The sequence below is a fragment of the Drosophila sechellia genome, chromosome 3R, assembly GCF_004382195.2.
Source record: "Drosophila sechellia strain sech25 chromosome 3R, ASM438219v1, whole genome shotgun sequence".
In the NCBI taxonomy this organism is placed as follows: domain Eukaryota; kingdom Metazoa; phylum Arthropoda; class Insecta; order Diptera; family Drosophilidae; genus Drosophila; species Drosophila sechellia.
This window is the reverse complement of record NC_045952.1, coordinates 2,123,228-2,129,120: the sequence shown is the minus strand read 5'-3', so window position 1 is coordinate 2,129,120 and position 5,893 is coordinate 2,123,228. Positions and strand designations below refer to the sequence as shown.

The following is a 5,893-nucleotide window of genomic DNA, read 5'->3' as shown; positions in this document are numbered from 1 at the left end:
TCAAATCATAGGAATACTTGGCATGGGGTACCGATAGGCGATTGTTCCTTCATTCAGTTTCCTGAAATCGATAACCAGACGTTTTTTTATGTTTCCGTCGGCATCAGTTCCTTTTTTGTCAAGAACCCATGTTGGGCTGTTGAATGGCGACCTAGAAGGCCGGATTATACCATCCTTTAACAGCTGTTTGATTTCTGTGTTATCAAAATCGGCTGCTCCCATGGGGAGCTCTCCGTACGAATTGTGGCAATGATCCAGTTGTTAAATGGAAGCTCCTCGTTAGAGTGCAAAAACACTTGTTTCCTCTTAAGGATCCTTTTATTGAATTCAGCTCTAACCGAACTTGGGACTTCTACGTCATTGATATTTGTAAAGTTGAAAGTATCGCATTCGTGGTATTTTAGCTGTTCCGATACGTTTCCATACCTATTTACGTAGTTGTGTAGATCTAATGCCGCTCCGACCTGCGTTAGCCAGTCGAAACCTATTATGGCAGCAAACGTACTGAGGGTACCAAGTAATAAGAATGGGGCCGTTAGGCCAAATATGGGCATTAAGTACTTTCCTTTTACTATACTTGAGCCGTGAATGGAACTCACAGTGAATGGATAGTCAAGAGTTATGTTATTTAGCTCCTTTAGGGGCTTTACATAATTTTTTGCCGCTCCAATATATATGAGAATTTTTACAAATCTCCCCGCCAGCCCTCGTTTAATAAAGGGCAAGCGGGACCTTCCTCTAAAAAATCGATAAGGTCGTTGGAGTCTGTTAGGATGCTGGGGTTTGCTGGTCCTGGAAAATTCCTAGTTTGCTGAAAATAGAACACTCGAAGAAACACTCGAAGACTTATAGAAATAGCGCGGGCGCGACCGGGCGTATGTTTATTGATCGTGGTTAGTTTTTACACTAAAGCTTATTCTAAAGAGTTGGGTTCTCCCAAGCGCAGCGGAGACTCCTTGGAGACTCTGTGGTGAAGAGCGGGAGAGCGTAAGAGGGAGCGGTCCACACCCCGTAACTTGAACATTCCGCCCCCTTGCAATCACTGGGGTTGCAACATAGCCATCCTACGGCAGGCTGCAGGCACCGGACACGATCCACCCAAACACAGTTTTTTGAGCGACCGGCATTACCTCGTCGAAGGTCAGGAATCCGGACTGGATAACCTTAGGATAAACATCTGCTCCTAAGACCATGGAGACGGTAGCCGGCCGATGGAACTGGTCATCAGCCAGCATGATGTCCCGGTACTTGGACACTATGGTGTCGCTCAATGCCCGGACAGGTGTGCGGATCCGCACCCTGGGCTCGATCTTGAGCACGACCTCCAGCTTAGTATTCGCGTCGATCCTGGAGCGAATCGTCGTCGTGCAGACCTTCTCGTCGCCAACATTGGTCATCGGACGCGTAAAGGATGACGCCAACGAAGCGTCGATGCAGCTCATGGGGCTGCACGGATCGATAAGTGCTGCGGTCACGAAGGTCTTCGTCCCGGTCTCCAACTTGACCAGCGCTGTGGGAAGGATGTTCAAGCTGTGGTGTTGCAGCAACGACGAGAGCGATGGGCCTGGCGTGGTCGATTCCGGGCGTCGTGGCGGTGAACTCCTACGCTGAGTTGGCGGATTGTGCCGGCGGGATGGTTGGGACGATGGTTATCCAACCCGTAAATATAGCAATCTGCCCCAGTTAATAAACAAATTTCAAACTCCAATCTCAGCAGCATTACCTATGCCCTTGTATATGTCGCCAACACTTAGGCTGCTCTTACCCTTGTTTTTGTCGCCAACACCTAACCACTCGATAAATAACCAAAATTAAAGTAAACAGAATCACCACTTGGAGACCAAGCCATGATCAACTTATTGCGCTTCAATCAAACTGCATCAATCAGCATATTTCAATTTCACAATAATGTGAAATAACTTCAGCATAAACCTTTTATCCTAAACATAACTGAAAGTTCAAAAAGCTCGAATCAAAAGCTTATGGCCGAGGTTGATTGGGTCAGGATTAAAAATTAGAAGATGAATCGGGACGAGATCGTGAACAGCTTCTAGCCAAAGATAATCTAGCAATAAAGTGTCTTGGAAAATCGCAGCCCGTCTTAGGATACATCAAAACGGAAGTCACCTACCAAGATCGTAAAAGTTATTTGTTATTCCCTTACTAAATAAACTACTAAAATTGGGAGTAGATTTTTTGGAAAGAAAATAAGTTAGCCTCAGGGAAATTAGCAGAGTCGAAGCCAAATTCTTGATTTACGATTACTTGCTCTATGGGATTCCTGATGGTTGCGCAATTTATTTAAGGTGTTCCGAAAAGAAATTAAACCATCGACTCCGCAAGATTGACATGCGGAAGCGAATTGGTCATAAGCAGTATATATATATATATAGTGACATATTCACATAGTTAGCACTGTCCAAAGGTATACAATCAATATCCTAAGCGGGGGCATACGGGGTAGCTGAAAACCCACTTTGTCACCTTGGTCTCTATCGCCGGCTAACAAGAGTTAGCTGTACAAAACAATAATACAAATATAACAATTAACATTATAACAATTATAAGATCATCATCATCTCCTGGTTCTCGCCAAGGGAGACCGTATAATGAGGTCCTTCGGCTGTCTCCTGTGGAGCCTTCTTGGTGGGCGAGCTCTCTCTGGACAGTGACTTGGCTAGGCGATTTCTGTTGCGCTCTAGCCTGTCTAGAGTGCATGTTTATTGCCTGAAAGACATTGGCTAGCTTGAGGTCTTTGTGCTGGGTTGAGTTCCTTACGTACCATTCGCAGCCGGTAATTGTCCTGGCGATTTTGTTTTGGGCAGAGTGAATGCGGCGAATTTAGCTGTCGCAAGCCAAATCTGATAACCACACTTCCATATTGGCCCTATAAATTGCTTGTAAGTCGTCACCTTGTTGAAGAATGACAATTTACTTCGCGAATTAATTAGCCAGAAGTGCTTTGTCGCTGCTGCACGTATACGCACTCTCAACGCACTCTCTTGCTTCGAGAAGTTGAGTCTCCGATCCAAGGTTACACCAAGATATTTGGCTGTATTGGACTGTGGGACAGGGGTGCCATCGATGAGAACAGCCGGTGGCGGGCCAAGTACACTTCCCTGTGGTACTCCGGCTGCCACATTGTGCTCATTTGACAGGGCCGAGTGGAATCGTACCGCAAATTATCTCTTTTCGAGATACGACCTCAGGAGACCGAAGTATGGTGCAGGCAGCGTATTCATAATTTTAAGCAGGATACTGGAGTGCCACACACGAGCGAACGCCTCACGTACATCCAGAAAGAGTGCGTTGCAGTACTCCTTGTTTTCGAAAGCCGATAGGACTTGCTCGACCACTCGGTGTAGTTGTTCTACCGTACAGTGTCCAGCACGAAAACCAAACTGATGCTCGGGCAGGATACCCTTCTCTTCCATAATCCTGACCATCCGAGCAGCAATCAGTCTCTCAAACACCTTCGAAATCGAAGGGAGGAGACTGATTGGTCGGTAGGACCCAGGGTTCTTTTCAGGCTTTCCAGGTTTGTGAATCATGGAGATAATACCGAGCTTCCACTGTGGAGGGAAGCGTTGAATAGCGTTGAATAAAAACGTATTGTAGAGGATCGCACATCTCGGTAGTGCCTTTAGGATGGAGTTGCAGATAGTATCATGCCCTGGAGCTTTTTTTTGGGGTTTTGTTTGGCGATGACGTCAGCAATATCGCTGGGGGTTGTAGAGGCAACTGAAGCAGTGGGCGAGAAAAATGTCGATGAATAATCGATAGGGCGGTCAGCTGTGACACACTAAAGTGAGGTCTTACTAGATGTAGCAAGAAGTAGCTGGAATATACCAGACTGGATGCAACCCTTGTTAGCTGCACCCGATAAATTTGGTATAATTCGGTTATCGGAGAAAAAGTGTTGTTCAGCTGATCGTGGTTTCCGCCGATGGGCTACGCCTCGACTAATGTTTCCGGTTTGCCTTCTTTTCGATCTGAACAGTCAACGCGTCGAGTGGCGAAAGTGCATCGGAAAAATTTGAACTTGCGGTTATACGGAATCTTTTGTCGCGCGAAATAGCGAAAATACGGCGTTCCTTCGCCTATAGTGGTGCGCGAAATAATTCCGGCGTGTGTTTCCCGGCGATATTCAGCCGAAGAGATCGGCGTTCGTCACGGCCATCCCACGGCCGCCTTGCCGCCAAATCCTAGCTTCGACTGGGACAAATTGCAGGTTAGTAAATTTCGGAATATTGGTGGACGGTAGTTTGATACGGGAATATAATCACAGCCGAAATTGAAGACCGGAGGGTTTTCGCTGGACATCTAATACGTTCGCATCACTGCCCGGGTCCCACGATTTTACGAAGCCGCCACCGGCGGGCAGAAGGAGAGACGGCAACTGCGCCAGGCCGAGGAGTGGATCGCCTTTCCAGCAAGCCGGAGCGAAGGACCAGCCGCAGCAGCAGGACAGCGACCGCCCTAAGCCGGGGCCACCAGGAGAGATATTTAAACTAATCAAAATGCAGCCTAAGTAGACATTAAAGTGAGGTTAGAGTGAATGGAAAATTTTTATTGCTTGATTGACTGTCCAGAATGCCCAAAATTAAATTAAATCAATGTTAAATCGATCAAAATTTCTAATTATACGGAAAATGCTGAAGGGCAGACCTAACCTTTTCTAGAAAGTATTAATCCAACCGGATCGCCATTTTGAACATAGAGTTTAAGAAATTAAAAATTTTTTTTCTATGTAGTTTAAGTTTAACGTTAAGCTATAAGAATATGTACTCGAGTAGGAAACTCGGTCATACTGTTTAATAATTTTTCTTGGATTTAAATTGAATTCTTATTAGCGATTAAAATTTCTATATAGTAAGTGATCTAACCTAAGCTAATTAAATTTTTTTTTAGAAGACTTCCTTTTCGGAAAGTGCTTATTTAAAAATTTTCGAGTAGTGTTTTATAAAAGTTTAATCGCAGTTGTGTAATCCGAAATAATGCCTCCTTTTAGTGTTTGTGGGAAAAAAAATCCAACTTTTCGTTTCAGCTCATCTGCGCCGGGAGATTGATCTTTCGCCGAGGAGTGAAAAGTTGAGTGAGTCTCATTGATAAAATTTATTTTTATTGGAAATATTCGGTAGTGAACCGATTAAATTTTGCTAAATTTTGTATACACACTGCAAATAGACAAGTAAAAAAAAAAATGGAGTGGCGAGAGCAGCCATTTGAAATATAAAAAGAAAAAGAAATAAAAAAAAATCTATCCGAATTTTCTTGCGGCTCTCTCTCAAACAGAATTAATTTTTCTTCTCGCTAAAGATTCGTTATAAAGAAAACTCAAAAAAATAAATAAAATTAATAATTCCCAGAATAAGATTAAAGAGAGAACAAAAATTATTGAAAATTTAAATGAAATCTTTGTTCCTTTCTGAAAATATATTTAGCCAATAGTATTTTTAATTTTTTTTATTGTAAAGATCTCAAATATCGAATTGAAACCACATTTTCTGAAACCTTGTTTTGGATTCCTTTGAGTCACACTAGTCTGTATTTTTTTTATATTTTATTATTTCCTTTAGTATGTACTTATTTTTAGATATAAATATTGTCATTAATTATTAAGTACTGATTGATAAAAAAAAAATATGAATTTCTAAAAAAAAACCTAAATACTGACTCGGCTGATGTTTCTCCGGACGTAGGGCACAAAAGGGGCCCCTAGAGCTATGCTCTTAAGGAAAGTGGTCTAAGGTGGGGTAGGGCAATGCGCGAACACGATTCCACCTGTGCTTCGCAGGCGAAAAATTCTCAAACTTTCCTCCCATTCTAGAACTGTCCGCTTCCGATAGCGCGAATTACAGGTTCTCCAGATGCCAATCTGCACTTAGGTGGA

General features: G+C 43.4%; 1 long non-coding RNA gene across 1 annotated transcript; it reads left to right on the top strand.

Moving 5' to 3' along the window:
* The first annotated feature begins 3,758 nt into the window (after nucleotides 1-3,758).
* Nucleotides 3,759-4,624, top strand: LOC116801619. The gene is made up of 2 exons (XR_004362128.1): nucleotides 3,759-4,231; nucleotides 4,289-4,624. It is a non-coding gene; the product is annotated as an uncharacterized LOC116801619 (long non-coding RNA).
* Nucleotides 4,625-5,893: the final 1,269 nt, after the last annotated feature.